Source organism: Haliotis asinina, chromosome 6 (genome assembly GCF_037392515.1).
Source record: "Haliotis asinina isolate JCU_RB_2024 chromosome 6, JCU_Hal_asi_v2, whole genome shotgun sequence".
Taxonomy (NCBI): Eukaryota; Metazoa; Mollusca; class Gastropoda; order Lepetellida; family Haliotidae; genus Haliotis; species Haliotis asinina.
Genome location: NC_090285.1, coordinates 57,484,611 through 57,502,071, shown reverse-complemented (window position 1 = coordinate 57,502,071; position 17,461 = coordinate 57,484,611). Strand labels below are relative to the sequence as shown.

The window sequence follows — 17,461 nt, the reverse complement described above, 5'->3', positions numbered from 1 at the left end:
CGACAACGCGACATTTCGCCCATTTGTCGCATTGTCGCGATGTCGCATGTCGTGAGTTGCGTTTTGAATAACATTTTCTCTGTTCTTCAAAGTGCGACACGCCACAGAGCGATTGTGTTCATGGTCAAAATATGATGCTTTGTCGCATTGTCGCATTGTCGTCCTATCTAAGATATGTCACTAAAACGCGATACGTAACAACGCGACATTTCATCAAAATGTCGCGCTGTCGCGCTGTCGCGCTGTCGCGCTGTCGCGCTTTTGTTAGTTTTTGTCTCATTTTGCTTGTTTTTGAGAGGGCGACAACGCGACAATGCGACAACGCGACTATGTCCCTTCTCGGATTCCATAGTTACCTTGTGAATGTGTAATTTTTCATGTTCCTCAAGTAACAAACAAAACAAAACCAAAAATTTGTCAATTTGTATATTATGGAAAGGAAACTTTCAGTCAAGGTAAAATGTTGTTTCATTCCCAGTGATCACACGCCACCTCCTAAATATGATAGTGTTAGGATAAGAGTGAGTGAGTGAGTTTAGTTTTACGCAGGTTTTAGCAGTATTCCAGCCATATCACGGCGGGGGACACCAGAAAATAGGCTTCACGAATTGTATCCATGAAGGGAATCGAACCCGGGTCCTCGACGTGACGAGCCAACGCTTTAACCACAAGGCTACCCCACCGCCCCTGTTCTGATAAGAATACTGCTTGCTTCATTTATCAAGTCTGTTGAAAAACGCACTGAACCAGCAAAATCGTTTGTGGCTGCATGGTAGATTCATGCATTGAATCAGTATGTTTTCTTCAGAAATATGACACATTCAGTATGTAGTGAGCAAAACACACGAAATTTGACTGCATATAACGCAACACTTTGAGACGACTGCTTCATGTAATCACAACAACTTTGGAGAAGCATTCCAGTCTGCCTGTCAGAGGAAACACGGTACCGTGACTGCCCTACTGGACAATCAGGAAACAGTTCTCTTAGTTCTGATAGACCCATCTTCAGCTTTCAAACGTAAGCTAAGATTTGTTGACTACAAACTCTAATATACACACGTACTGGGAACCAGTTGGCCTAACGCAGTTGAGTGATCAGGAGAAAATGATGTCACCAGGCTTGTGACATAACGTATTATTACGCAAAGATTTGTGACGTCGTAAACATTTACTTTCATGATTTGTGGCATATGAAATCGCATTTTGCAAAATTATAAAGTAAGAATGATATTGTATGGTCAATAGGTTATCTCACTCGTATGTTTTGGGATAGTTAGTATATTGCATTAGGAATAAATAATATGTACAGAGCTCGTCAAGGGTCGCTAAATACGATGTCTATTCCTAATGCAGGATATTTGCCAGCCCAAAACACATTCGTATGATAACGTATAATTATTGATTTCAGATATCTTTGGCCGTCTTTGTTCTGCGGTGTATTTGAGTTGTAAAGACAGAACCAGGTCGCTGTGGGGTGGTTCTCTGTATTAGGTAAGGAGAATTTGTTTAGTTTGTTCTTACATTTGGAATTAAATAATTAAATGTTACTTACTACACTAGATCTATACAAAATAGTATGTTCCATGTGTCGAGTAAAAGCTACCGACCATATATCAAGGTGTTAATACGTTCAGTAGTTGTGGTTAAACATCGTCATCTCACAAGTAGTGGTACTTTGATCGTCGGCAACAACAGCAGCTCTTGTGGAGATGTATTCCTGTTATGTATCGTGACCCGTGATAGTTCGGGATAGAATAGGCCTTCAGCAACCCACGTCTGCCATAAAAATAGACTACTTTGTCGTATGAGGCGACTAACGGGATCGGGTGGTCCAGTTCGCTGACTTGGTTGACACGTGTCATCGGTTCCCAACTACGCAGATCGATGTTCATGCTGTTGATCACTGAATTGCCTGGTCCAGGCTCTATTTATTTACAAACCCCCGCCATATAGCTGGGATATTTCTGTATGCGGCGTAAAAGAAAATTCACTCACTCACTGTTATGGATCGTTGTAATATTACTGATCCCTAAATTGACTATTATCAGACCCATCCGAATAGTGTCAATAATACTCTTCACACGGCATGTCACCGTTGCTATTTATGGTCTCATGTGTCTTGTGGAGCCTTCTGTTGAGATCTGGATGGGATGTAGAATGACTCTGGTGGCGCTACGGTGAATCGAAAAATCATATACCATACTGAGCATGTAATGGCATTGTAATGGCTTTGTAACATTTTCTTAAATGTTTTGAAACATGTTGGCGTGTCAGGTAAATATTTCAACATCGTATCATCAATGTACAGCAGTCTGTCAGCCTGTGTGAGAACAAGCACTGGTCTGTCTCAATCATTTGTATGTAACATCGGTACCCGCCAGGGATGTATATTAAGTCCTCAAATGTTTATCATATTTTTAACCATTTATATACGTTATTGGAGGATGTAGGTGGCAGAGGGGTGCTTATTTCACACAATATAGATGACGTGTATGCCTTAATGTTTGCAGATATGTCTGCTCTGGCAGATAGTTTTGACCAATTACAGTTGAAGATAAATGCTCCAGAACTTAAGTTGTTTCCAAGGCATTTAGAAGTTGGTGGAATCAAACTAAAAATGCTTTATGGTTCAACTTCTTTATTGTACAAGGTCAGAACGTTTCGAGACAGTTCCCAGTCTCTTCTTCTAAAGACGTTGAACCATAAAGCATTGTTAGTTTGCTCCAGAACTATTTTGCAATAATACAGGTATGTATGTACATTTGAAGAAAACTAAGGTTGCTGTATTTAGACAAGGGGGTCCACTTGGGTCTTATGAGAAATGATACTACAATTGAGATCCTATTGAAGTAGTTACATCCTACCGTTACTTAGGTTTAACATTCACTCCGAAACTTGCCTGGAGTAAGGCGGAAACTGTACTAGCATCTCAGGCAAAATAGGCAATGCTAGCAATTAATGGTTTCCAGAGGAAAGTTGGTAATAGTTCCTGTTCAGACCTCTTTCAGATATTCGATTCAAAGGTTACTCCTATTTTATGTTATGGTTCAGAAGTCTGGGGATTATCTTATTGTAAAACTATCGAATCTGTTCATCTTGCTTTCTGCAAATATTTTCTTAAAGTCAACAAAACTAATTCATCAAATATGGTTTTAGGAGAATGTGGTAGTTATCCACTACAGTGTGTGTACACAACAAAGGTTATTAAGTACTGGTGTCACTTATTGCAGCTACCCAAAGATAGATTACCATATCAGTCCTACATGATGCTTAAGGCACTTGATGAGTGTGGGAGAATTACTTTGGCTAGTAAGGTTAAACATTTACTATTTCACTTTGGTTTTGGTTACGTCTAGTTAAGCCACAGTGTTGGAGATTCAAAGGCTTTCATATCTATGTTCAAACAGCGTGTGATAATTTACACCAGGCGTGATAATCCTCTCTGGAGGCAACACCTAAACGTTATCTCTACAAATCGTACAAATCTTTGTTGGATGTTGAAAAGTACTTATGTTGTGATTTACCTCTTCATGTAAGAACTGCTATTTCCAGATTTAGATGTTTAAACTTTAAAATTGCCATAGAAACGGGAAGATACACTAATACTGATAGACACCTAAGGCTGTGTAGCTACTATTTTATCATATTTTGTTGGAATGCGTACTGTATGCTGATATTAGAAAGAAATAGCTTAGTAATACTGTAAAGAAACCACACAACCTCGTGTCTGTCGTTAACATTTTAAAAGATTCCAGCACTAACACTCTATCATGTGGAGAAGAGGATCAACTTAAAATATGCTCAGTGACTGAAATTGAATTATGTTTGTATTTTGGGCCTGAGGCCTTTATACTGAATAAACATGTGTGTCTGTCTATAATGGCTTTGGACCCGTGAAGATCTGGTCCAGACTCTATTACCAACCGCCGCCATATATCTGGGATAGTGATAGTTGCAAACTCACTGACTCATTTATAATGGCTCCGGTTAACCCAGCCCGTTTCTATGCTCTATTCATCGTTATACCCCTCCCCCAAGGACAATATGGACCATTCCAGTATGCTGCTAACAGATACTACACGTTATTTTTGCTTTATGTTTCAGGAGCTGTGTCGGTGAAGGAGTTAATGATGAGGTCCAGGTTATTTACCTGTAGGGAGGATGATATGCATTGATAGCACACAAGGTGTTAATATCATAATACACACACAACGTGTCGGGATCGAGCCATCCTATGACCGGATGTGAAAACTTTGGAGTCAACTTTCTGTGCAGACTGTCTTTCAGTGTTGTCACAACCCCTACTGTACAGTACACAACCCTGTGCACTTAGCAGAACCCACGGAATCCGTTGGTGTATGATCAGATGGTGGCCACCTGAATACGTGCCAACACCTAGTTACCCTGAGCATGTACCAGTTACGTGGTTATGTGAGCCATAATTCCTGTCGTATAGTTCCTTTTTTCCATCAACTGTAAGGATGTGGAATAATATTCCTGATACCGAAAGAAGTCGTACTTAAAGTGCGAAGAACCTGTAGCTCCATCATATTACTCGTTGGGAATTAGAAAACTTAATATTATACACTGAAAGTTGAGATATGTGACAAGTCAGCTATTGTATCGTTTCAGTGTGAAAGATTCTGATTCTTGTTACTGTGGCAGTGCTTGTGAAAATGTACATCACTTCCTATTGGAATATACATTGTACAACATTCAAAGAGGCATACTGATGTTAAATCTAAAAAGTATTGTAAAACATGACTTTCAAATCACACTGTCATTGATGGAAGTCCTGATGTGACCATTCAACAGAATGAATTATACGTTTTTAAATGTCTGCAACAGTCAAAACGTTTTGTGTGATTACATAAATTGCATCTTTTCCTCTCTTCAACTTTCCTATCTATTCCCCCTATTCTTACCCAAGACGTATATAATTAAAAATGTATATATGTAAATATTAGGGAGCGCGTATTGCAAGTTGGATATCGTGTTCCCAACCCAGTTCACATTTGTGATTAAAATATGTTTAAATCAAATCCTAAGCCAAAAACCTTTAAATGCCGTTATCTCTGGCTGATCAACACAAATGTTAAATCTTAAAATATGTTTTCACAATAATACACATTTGCTTAGTTGTGTCCAACAACCACGTCCTTGGACCGACATCTGAATATGCTGTATCCCAGAAGGTTGCGTAGGTCACAGATATACACTGCAACGGATGCACCAGCAGGTAGATTGTCATTATCTTCAAGCAGATCAGCAATGTCAGCTATGGTCCGTGTATCAACGCAACACCTACGGACAAATGAACACAGGAGGAGACTTGTAGGTGTTGTTTCCTGATGGTGCAGCAATGACGTCCACACCTGATCATGTACTGATACTGCACAATGCAACTAGGTGGTAAGGGCCAGATCCTTGTTGGAGTGCATCCAAACATCTGTTCCAATCATCGCTGAAACAAATCATCAATCCGGGCCACTACCTGTATCTGGCAGTACAGTGGTGCGATTTAATGACTGATTTATTGATGTATCGAATACGCTAAAGCTATGAATCGTGTGAAATTTTTGACATGTATACACACTCACTCACTCTATTATTCAACCATACACTCAGACACGAGTATTCGGTCACTTTTTGTGAAGAAAACTTTCAGGCAAAAATATCGAAAAACGACCTAATATATGTATGTGAAGAAATGAGAAATCACGTGAAGGGACATTATGATATTTAATGAGAACATTTATGTTAAAGATAATTTAGTTATGCAATATTAATAAACAACAGTCACTGCAGCAAAGCCCAGCAGTCGTGACATGCAAGTAATCAGTTGTTTCAATGGGAGCATATGCTCCTAACAGCTGAGGTGCACACACTGAAATGCAGGTTACTGCAGAACATCACGGTGATGTTAAACGCTTTTACTGATGCTTTGTCTATAACTACATGCTGTATTGATCTCTCCCATCAGTGACCAGTAAACGTATAGTCAAACACAGCTTGCACGACTTGTCCTTACAGACCGCACGTTTTGTGAGTATGCATGTTGTTGTCTATGTGCGTCTTACCATGTGCGGATTCAGAGTTTGTGTGAGTAACTGCGCATGTTTTATAGTCATATAAGTGAGAAATTTGGTGACCTTTTTAAAGAAGATATTTTTACATTCAACAAGCATAGCTTGTAGGATCCTCTTCCCTGTCTTCACGAAACTGGTCTTCAGTGGCCATGACTGGTCCTAAGAGGCGAAGAAAGAGCGACAAACATGATTTGGTGTAAATACGTTATGTAAATCGATGCTCCTAGCTTCAGTGATTTGACTGCGTGACCGTGACTTTGATAGACCGCCACGAGGAAACTGAAGTATGTGCCCCTTCAGCTGACAAGTGGTGCATATACACTGCCTTGTGATATTTCTAAGTTGCAGTGTTTATTTCCTTTCGTTTGCTATATGTCAAATCATTTGAAATATTTGTTTGAGACTTGTGCGTGAGTGATTGAGTGAGTGAGTTTTACGCCGCACTCAGCAATATTCCGGCTATATGGCGGCGCTCTGTAAATAATAGATCCTGGACCAGACAATCCAGTGATCAACAACATGAGCATTGATCTGCGCAAGTGGGAACCGAAGACATGTGTCAACCAAGTCAGTGAGCCTGACCACCCGATCCCGTTAGTCGCCTCTTACGACAAACAGAGTCTGATTTTATGGCAAGCATGTGTTGCTGAAGGCATATTCTACCCTGGGACCTGCACGGGTCTTTGAGACTAGTGTGACTGGCGGTTGCTATTGAACACATGGTACCAGCACTGGTTTTCATTTAACCTTTACTATCTTTTTTGTTTCCACTGTTCTGTTCCAAGTGAACGTTTCTCCTATTTGCTGCTGAACTGTGAAGTTACACGTCAACATAACTCAGTACTAGTTTTGCAAGCTTCAAACAGTAGCCTGATTGCGTGTCAGCTCTACCATACATGAAAAAAAGCCCGGGTTTATATTTGATTGATGCTAAAAAGGTTTGGTAAGCAGTGTGTGAAATAGCCACTGGCTCGCTAACTCGTGTCCAGTAACAATCCGGTCGGGCCAGTAAATGGCCGCACTCACTGGCCCGACTTGCTGGTGAATTTTCCTGGGGTCATTTTGTAAATGTATCACACTCTCCAGCTTCTAAGTTGTAAGGCACTTTTATATCATACAAGATCATTGTCTACATCATATTAGCAGTTTAATGATGAAACTCATGTGTTCATTCAAATTTCGGGGTAGTGAAATATTTTGTGGGCTTGTAACATTCAGGCATGACGATTGGCTAGAAAAATTTGGAAACTAGTTCGCACAATGTTTTAAAGTCCATACAATCTAAATATAGAGTTTTACATCCTACTTACACAAAAAATTGTTTTGCAACATGCTTGGTTTACACAACTGTCCTTTTAATATTGACAATGATAGTGATTCTTCACTCTTTACGTTTTCCCAGAGCTGAGCGTGATGAAACTGTTACCCTTGTTGCTGCTAGTGGTGGTTCTTGTGTGTCTGGACGCATCTAACAGGAGGCAGCGCAAGATCAGACTTTGGAGGAGAACTAGGAATAGGTTCCGGTGGATAACAAGTACCACGAAGTTACATGGAAGAGGTGAGTGCCTTAAACTTTCTTCTCTTTTAACAAGAAATTCCAGGAAAAAATATATTCCTAAAATGAAGATCAAGAGCGTCTTTGCACATCCATTGGCTGATACATATAATATATTATTGATGCAATGTACACATGATAACCATCGCTGAACCAGCACTCAACAAAACATATAACGTTGAATTTTAGGGTAACGGCTCGCACGGACAGTCTTTGAACAGATTCACTGTCAATGACAAGGTCGTACATTTGCTAAAATACTACCGTCATATTATGACGTCATACGATTGTTAGCGATATAACCTGGTGGAGTGTTTGGCGGTTACCGTGACAGCGGGTCATATTTAGGAGATAAACATCATGTGTTGGCCAATTTCCGGGTGTTATTGAGTATTTGAAGCACGGGAATGCATTTGGAACCGACGGCGTCAGCCGGAGGTTTCAAATGAAATATTCCCTTGCTTCAAATACTCAATAACACCCGGTAATTGGCCAACACATGGTGTTTATCGACATTGTAAACACAAAAGTAAACCAAAGGGGTTTTAGTGTCTGCACTCGTTTACATCGAATGCGGACACAGCAGTGAAGTGTCATCAGCTGGCCGTTTCAGCTGGTTCTCATGGTAGCATCTGGAGTTGCTCATTTGTGACGTCATTCTAACTTTACGTCACAATATGATTTGAATGACGTCACCACTGTTGATGACACAACAAAACAATTGTTTACGTGTCAATACGCGGTGAATAGTCTTTCAGTTTCCGGGAATCTAATATCATTTAATCATGTTTTTCAACCAATAAGATTACAGAACACAGTAACTTTTGGTTTACAATATTTCCAGTTGTCACTCTCATGGGAGGAGTGACACAGAAACGTTTTAAAGCGTCAGTGACAAGTGAAATATAATGTATTGTACATGAAGGTAATATAATTAACAATGCTAGTGTACATGAAAAGAATGTCATAACCATTGCTATATTATGTATAACTTGTCTTGTCCCTTTGTCACCAAGTTATAATATATAAAAGTTCCATGCTACGGGTCGACATGATTAAACTGACTGTAGTGACTGACTATACATTGTCGCTGTCCTACTGACCGCTGGTCCACCACCATCATACGTGAAGGTTTCCCCAATCATGGAAAATGTTACTTTGAAATAAATTTTAAAAAATAATTAAAAATCGTATTTAAAAGCAATTATACTGTTTTATTGTTTGCAGATCCTGCGACGAAGGAATGAGAATGTCCTCAGTTCCATGAAATGACGTCTAACCTTGATCAGATAAACTGTGAAGATTAAGAGGTGCATGTTTTTGTTGTTATTTAGGAATGCGCCCCCATTGTTTCTTTGCAAAGTGGCACTGAATACTCTGAAATAACATACATTGGACAAAACAGTGACAACCGGCACTCAATTATGAGAGCATGGAAGTTTCCTATGATTATGAGGGGCTTCGGAAATGTCAAACTTAACGTTTTGTGAACAGTGGTATGTAATACCGTCCTGATTAATTTTGTCCAACATCCATACGATTCTCAGTCTTGGGGATCTCAATCACTCTTCTGTGGCCAAGTTTACATAACGTGGTTGGAGGTCCATGACGCATACCTCCCTTTCATATCCCAGACGTGTACAACTGGGCTGGCCGTGGCATAGTATGGATGGTGTGCTATTGCAGGTGCGCGTTGACGATTCTTGCTGGGTGAGCCTCGATGATGTCCTTTAAGGCCAAACGTCGATACCAGGCAAATGAGACAACAGTGTGTGTAGGCGTGTTATGTCGATAGTACTGGTGCCCTTTCATGCACAATAAACAGTCTGGGTACACAAACTCTAAGCAGTCTAACCCTACACCATAACCAAGCCACAGCCATATCGGTCATTATGCCTCAGCTTGAAGTCTTTTTGACGCTCTGACCTAGCTAGCTAGCGCATTTGCCGTCTGTTCACAATAAAAGGGGCGGCACTATTCGTGACCATCGACGATCGAGATAGAATGTACGTAGAAGATTTCCAGTCATCACCAGTACCTCGTGCTCTGGTCGCCTGATAAATGCTTCATTCACCGTTTGAGCTGGACCCATTGAGGGATTTCGGTAGAAGTTAAGCGCGTTGAGCACACATAGTGCTCTGAATACACATACACACAGAAACAATGAGAAACACAACTGTATGATAAACACAATCATTAGGATTGACAGAAAACATTGTAATTACTCGACCTTTCTTAAGGTCATTAATGATTCCTTCGTTATATGGCTGAAACGTTGCTGCGTGTTGTGTTTGGGAACAAATGAGAATATTCAAAACCAAAGAATCACTCGTAAAATCTCTTAACCCTAATGCCATTCATGTGGAAACTGTCATATGTATTTTGGTGTTAGGGTGGCACTTCTTACGTTTGTCTAGTCAACTCTTCTATTAATCTGAGTCCAATTCGAGATTCGAACCCGAACCCAACTAATCACCTGCACAATAGGTCAGCGATGTAACCTACTGAGCAACCGCGGCTTCCACAAAATGCCTTCCATAGAAATTGTACTGTATTAGGGCAAACGTGGCGAGCCACCTCCTCGTGGTGGGTGCTGGATAATGCTAAGAGCTCGCCGACACCCACGTAGTGGACCCGGGGGGATATTTGGTCCACCAACCCGTTTGCCGTGGGTTGCGGCCCTGTGTCGGTGGAGGAGGGGATCCTGGTGGTCGAGGGTAACAGGGGCCTGCAACCGTGTTCCTGTTGCTCAACACGCCACTTTGGCCCTAACTTCACCTAGACGGGAGGTTGAATAGGCCCAATTCAATCAATCGGCTGGTCACGCCAAGCCCTGTGCATGGTGAATACTTTTGCACATAGTACTTTGATTATATGATCTTGGCTTTTTTGGCTTTCAATGTACAATTTTTTGTGTACTAATTTGCCTAGAGTCCCATGCCAGAAGGCGGTGGCTCATGGGCCAATCTGGCAATATGAACCTCTGAATTCTGTGTTTCTTCAGAAATGTGTCGAGGGCGAACCAGCCTGGTATTTGTTCTGTTTGATTCAACAGCTTTGCAAGTTTTTATTGGCTGGAGTATAACATCCCCGTAGCCCTGGTGGAACAGACTGGTTTCCGCTGTGACACCGTCCTCGTTGACACTCCATGGTGGGTGGGGAGCAGGGTTGTCGAACACTTTTCATACATAATGGCTACCTCCATTCCTTCTGGTTCATCGAAGAATAAACGCCGGTATGTTGAATCTTCGTCATCTGATGGAGGCTCATCTGACTTAGTTGACTCGTGGCCGAGATTTATTGTCATCTCATCTGCTGATGAAAACCCTCTCAAGCTGAACCCCTTTGCTATTTCCAAGGGCATTCACGGTGTCTGTGGAAAGGTTAAGGATGTAACGCGACTTCGAAATGGCTCTCTATTGGTGGAATGTGCGCGTAAGCAACAATCAGACAATCTGTTGAAATTAAAACAGTTTGTGAATACACCCGTTGTTGCCTCTGTACGCAGAACTCCGAATTCCTGTAGAGGCATTGTCAGAGATAGGGCTCATTGTCTTTCTGACATGACTGAGGAGGATATTGTTACTGAGTTTCACAATCAAGGAGTCATCGCTGTAAAGCGATTTTCCAAAAAGAAAGACGATGGCACAACAATCAAGCTCAATACGTATTTGTTCACGTTTTCACATTCCGTCCTTCCAAAATCTGTAAAAGCTGGATATTTCAACATTGGTCTCCTCTCCGATGTTTCAAATGTAAAAAAAAATGGTCATGGGGCCAAGTTCTGCCGCAACGGCTCGATATGTTCCCGTTGTGGTAGTGCACACGAACTTTCTGAGTGTACGAATGGCATTAAGTGTGCTAACTGTGATGGAGACCACTTAGCCTCATCTAAATCCTGTCCTTTTTATGAACGCGAGACAAAAATTCAACATATCAAACACACTAACAATATCTCGTATTCTTCTGCAAGAAAGTTGGTACCCCTTTCTACCACTTCATCAAATTTATACTCAAATGCAGTCTCTTCTCGAGCTCTTGTTTCCAGACCTCATATGACATCAAAATCATGTCAAACATCCTTATCGTGGGTCAATCAACAAGTCATAATCAGTGACACTATTCAGACTTCTCAGGTTCTGATTGATGTATCTACATCAACTTATCAGACAGAGGCTGTAGCATCACTGCCGTCGGTAGATTTATCTTCAGCAGCACAATGTATCGCAGAGGAGAGATCACAGATTCAGAGTAAATCTTCAAAAAATGACAAAAAGGAAAAGAAACAATCCAAAAGGACCAGAACCATCCAGCATTTGGAGGTGCCTCCCTCAGAGTCTTCCCCTATCACGGTTCACAACCAATTTGAACCTTTAGAGATGGAGGTCAATCCGTCACTCCCAGTTAGTGGAGCTAGACCCCACTCCAAATCACGAACTCCAATTGAACCTCCATGAGCCGCTCAACTAACATCTTCCAGTAGAATTGTAGAGGACTAAGGAACAATTTAAATGATTTACAGTTACTGATACAGGACTTCAAACCATCGGCATTTTGCTTGCAAGAAACCTATTTTAGAGACACTGACCTTATGAATATAAGGCAATATGATTCTTATAATTATTTTTCTCCTCCTGGACCTAGAGCTACCAAATCTTCAATTTGGGTGAGGCAGGGTGTTATACATAGCCCTGTCCCCCTGTATACACCACTTCAAGCTGTTGCTGTTAGGTTGACTTTGAATATTGTTTTCACTTTGTGCTCAATTTATGTATCACCGTCTTTTACTCTACAACAAACAGATATTCAGGCTCTTTATGACCAGCCCCCTAAGCCATGTATCATTATGGGTGACTTTAACAGCCATAATCCACTTTGGGGTAGTTCTGGTACAAACAGAAATGGGAGGATATTAGAAGATTTTCTTTCAAACAATGAACTATGTCTATTCAACAATAATTCGAAAACGTACTTACATTCTGGTACAGGTACATATTCTTCTCTTGATTTGTCACTCAGTGATGCAGATCTCTTAAATGAATTCGAATGGTCAGTTCACAATGATCTGTGTGGCAGTGATCATTTTCCGACCATTCTTCAGGCAATAGCTCCAGGTGATATTCCTCTGTCGTCAAGATGGAGCTTCAGTAAAGCTAACTGGCCTTTGTTCAAACTACTTTGCAAGGACAAATTAATTCCTGATCGTTTTATTGATGTTCCTGATTCAGTCCAATTATTCTCTGATGAGCTCAACAAAATAGCCGATGAATGTATTCCTAAGTCCTCTATAAATCCACACATACGTAAACCATGGTTTACTACTGAATGTATACAAGCTAGGAAAGCACGGAAAAAAGCTGAACAGTATTTCCGCCGCCACCCAATGGTGCATAATTTAAATATATTTAAGATTTTAAATGCTAAAGCAAGGCGCACATTTAAGCAAAACAACGCCAGTCTTGGCAAAAATATGTTTCGAAAATAAATTTGCGAACGCCGATGTCAAAGGTATGGAACATGATCCAGAGAATAAAAGGTAAAGGTACCAAATCAACCATACATCATCTCAAAACTGGGGATCAGTTGTTAACAGATAAATCTGATATTGCAAACAAACTGGGAGAAACTCTTGCCCAACACTCTTCCTCGTCTAATTATGTTCCCAAATTTCAAAAATATCAAAAACAGCAGGAAAAGAACAAAATCAATTTTCATTCAGATAATGGGGAAGATTATAATGAAATATTTTCTATTCATGAGCTTCATACTGCTCTTGAACAATCTCACGATACTGCTACAGGAGCTGATAACATTCATTATCAGCTCCTGAAACACTTACCTGAATCCTGTTTAGAGACACTATTGAATATTTTTGATGATATTTGGACATCTCGTAAATTTCCTCCATCCTGGCGTAATGCCATTATTGTACCCATACCTAAACCTGGCCGTGACCATACAGATCCCTCTAATTATAGGCCTATTTCCTTGACTAGCTGCGTTTGCAAAACCATGGAACGTTTGGTCAATAACCGATTAACTTGGTACTTAGAGTCAAATAATTTAATCACAAATATACAATGTGGTTTTCGTAAAAATCGCAGTACCATAGATCATTTAATTCGTTAAGAACGCCATCATTAACAAGCAGCATGCAGTGTCAATCTTTTTTTATTTAGAAAATGCTTATGATACGACATGGAAGCATGGCATTTTAAAAGATTTACATGCTTTTGGTTTACGGGGTCGTTTGCCTCAATTTATATCCGAGTTTTTAACTGACAGGCAATTTCAGGTACGCGTGGGTTCTACCCTGTCTGATCATTATACTCAGGACCAGGGCGTCCCACAAGGCAGTATTTTGTCTGTCACACTCTTTAGTATTAAAATTAACAGTCTATCAAAGGTTTTTAATGATTCAATTGATAGATCACTTTTTGTGGATGATTTTAATATTTCTTGTCGTGGAAAAATATGCATACTATTGAACGACAACTGCAGTTATGTTTAAATAAAATAGATAAATGGTGTCTCGAAAACGGCTTTAAATTTTCTAAATCCAAAACTAATTGTATACATTTCTGCCGCAAATACAAACCACATAAAGACCCTGAAATATTTTTAGATGACATTCCCATCAAAGTTGTAAAGGAGGCAAAGTTCTTGGGTATACATTTTGACTCCCATTTAACTTTTCTTCCACACATTAAATACCTAAAAAATAAATGCTTGAAGGCACTAGATCTATTAAAAGTTGTTTCCAGTTCCAAGTGGGGAGGGGATCAATCTATCCTCCTACACCTGTATCGATCACTGGTTCGCTCGAAACTTGATTACGGCTCCATTGTGTATGATGGAACCTGCAAAAAGCAACCTAAAAATATTAGATTCAGTCCATCATCAAGGTCTAAGACTCTGTCTTGGCTCCTTTCGAACTTCACCTGTTGACAGCCTGTATGTCGAGGCTGATGAACCATATCTTGAACAGCGACATATAAAGTTAGCTTTACAGTATATAACAAAACGGCATTCGAATAAGTCAAATTCTGCATATAACTGTGTCCTCAATCCTCTGTATGAGGATTTATACAATAAGAAATCTTCTCTTGTTCCGCCTCTTAGTTTAAGAATGACACCACTTATTTTTGCTACCGGCATTGAGCTGGATAATATATCTCCTTCCTGTCTTCTTTCTTCTCCTCCTTGGTAGTTGGTTAGGCCACATGTTGACCTAACATTAACTACATTTAAAAAATCAGACACTAATGAATTACAATACAAACAAGAATATAATCAATTAAAACATAAATATAGCAGTTATAAATCCTTATTTACAGATGTCATTGGATCCGGAACAATATCTTCTAGATTGCCCGACAACAGCTCTATCTTCACAGCTGAAGCTAACGCCATATTAACAGCTCTCAAATATATTTAAGGACATCCGAAACATCCAGTATATAATCTATTCCGACTCTCTTTCTTGCCTTCAGGCTATTAAAAACACTTCTTGCAAACATCCACTTTTAATTGAAATTATTAAATTGCATAATGAACTTGCTACTGGCCAATACGACATCGTCTTTTGTTGGTTACCCAGCCACGTTGGCATTTCTGGTAACACGATGGTTGATCTTGCTGCCAAGGCAGCACTCAACAAATCTGTGACACCACTTCTTATTCCTTACACTGATTATAAAGCTACAATTAGATCGTATATCCGTGATCTGATGAAGAAGAAGTGGGACACCCTAGTGGGCATAAATAAATTACATGCAATGAAACCTTCTGTTGGTTATACCTATTTGGGTTGTCAGTCCAGAGTTGAAGAGGTCATCATGCGGCGATGTCGTATTGGCCACACGAGATATACTCATGAATACCTATTGAAAGGTAAGGATCCTTCGTTCTGCATCCCTTGTGATGAAATAATCACGGTCAAGCATGTCTTGCTTGACTGTGTCGAATATTCCATCACAAGGGATACCTATTTCAAATCACGAACAATGAAGGATCTTTTTAATAATATAAGTTCTCATTTAATCATTCAATTTGTAAAAGAATTAGATTTGTTAAATGACTTGTAAATAGATAAATATTTTAGTACTGGAAGTTTAAATTCGTAACTGTGCTTGTTAGTGGCTGTATCCTCGAGGGGGGTTAAAGTACTGTAAAATTATTGTCCTCCTGAGAGGGTACGTAAGTCCACAAATATTCAAAGTAAATTCAAATTGTCCATATTTTTAATCCTGGAATATGTGTCTTTTTTATATATGGCTAGATTTCCTAAATTGTTAACAACTGAAGGGATGATGTAAATCCAGCTAGGGTCCATGCAGGAGGTAAACGCCCCCATGGTCCCTAGTATGGTGATCTACCTTCAGATGTTGGTGATATATAGCCCGTATTTTATGTTGTATTGTCCAAATAGTGATATTAGTTTTAACTTTCTACACTAGTTTTAAATGATAACTGTGATATTCTAGTTATTTTATTGTCCTTTGACGACAGGTTTTTATAGTATATGCACATTTCATTTCAATATCAAACATGTTCTCGTCACGATATAGCTGGAATATTGCCGATGTGACGTTAACTACGAACTCACTCACTCCTGTTGCTCAATACACCACTTTGGCCCTGACTTCGCCCAGACGGGTGGTCGATTAGGCCCGGTTCGACCAATCGGCTGGTCACGCCAAGCCCTGTGCTTCATTTGTGTACTGTGGTAAGAAAATTACTAAATTATAACATGTTTAAAGACTTGGCGAATGTTTTGATCTTAGAAATGTTGTTTGTTTATGCCTAGAGTCGTATGCCAGAAGGCGGTGGCTCATAGGCCAATCTGGTGGAACTATTAACCTTTTAATTTTTCTGCTGGAGTATATCACCCGGGAATCCTTGGTGCTGCAAGCTGGAGATCCGCTTGTTTTTAGCATTGTCCTTGTGATACTCCGTGGTGGGTGGGGAGCTCGGATGATGAAATCTCAATCCTAAATATGGCACATGAGATCCCCTAAAAAAACCCAAACGTCCTCTTGAAAATGATGTTGATGGTGATGACCTTCGACCGTCTGCATCACTTAGGTTTTGGCCACGCTTTCTTGTGATTGAATCTGTTGATAAAACACCTCAAAAATTGAACCCGTTCGCAGTTGCCAAAGGCATTCAAGGTATTGCCGGGGAAGTTAAGAACATTAAACGATTACGTTCAGGTGCACTGCAGATTGAGTGCGGGAAAGGGCAGCAGTCAGTCAATTTGATGAGCATAGCATTGTTTGTTGGAATTCCGGTTACTGTATCTACTCACAAGACGTTAAACACGAGCAAAGGGATCATCAGAGACCGTGATCGGTTGTTTTCTTACATGACAGAACTTGACATCATGACTGAAATGAAAGATCAAGGTGTGCTCGACGTCAAACGCTTTTCAATCCGTAAAAACAATGAAAGTGTTACAACCAATACTTATCTGTTCTCCTTTTCATCTCCGACAGCTCCAAAATCATTGAAGGCTGGTTACTGCAACATCAAGGTTGACGTGCATATTCCAAACCCGCTCGGATGTTTTAAATGTTAGAAGTACGGCCATGGTGTAAATACTTGTACATTGTCCGTTGTGTGTGCTCACTGTGGCGAGAAGACACACACAACAGAAGATTGTACTAGTGATTTTAAAATATGCACCAACTGCTCAGGCTACCATTCCTCATTTTCTAAACAATGTCCTGTTTGGAAAGAGCAAATGGAAATAAACAAAATCAAATTCACTCAAAATATCTCTTTTTCTGAGGCCAAAAATCTGGTAAAAAGA

General features: G+C 40.0%; 1 long non-coding RNA gene across 1 annotated transcript; it reads left to right on the top strand.

The window, feature by feature from the left end:
* The first annotated feature begins 5,843 nt into the window (after window positions 1–5,843).
* On the top strand, window positions 5,844–8,956 carry LOC137287154 (uncharacterized). The gene is made up of 3 exons (XR_010957021.1): window positions 5,844–6,048; window positions 7,495–7,650; window positions 8,875–8,956. It is a non-coding gene; the product is annotated as an uncharacterized lncRNA (long non-coding RNA).
* The last annotated feature ends 8,505 nt before the right edge of the window (window positions 8,957–17,461 follow it).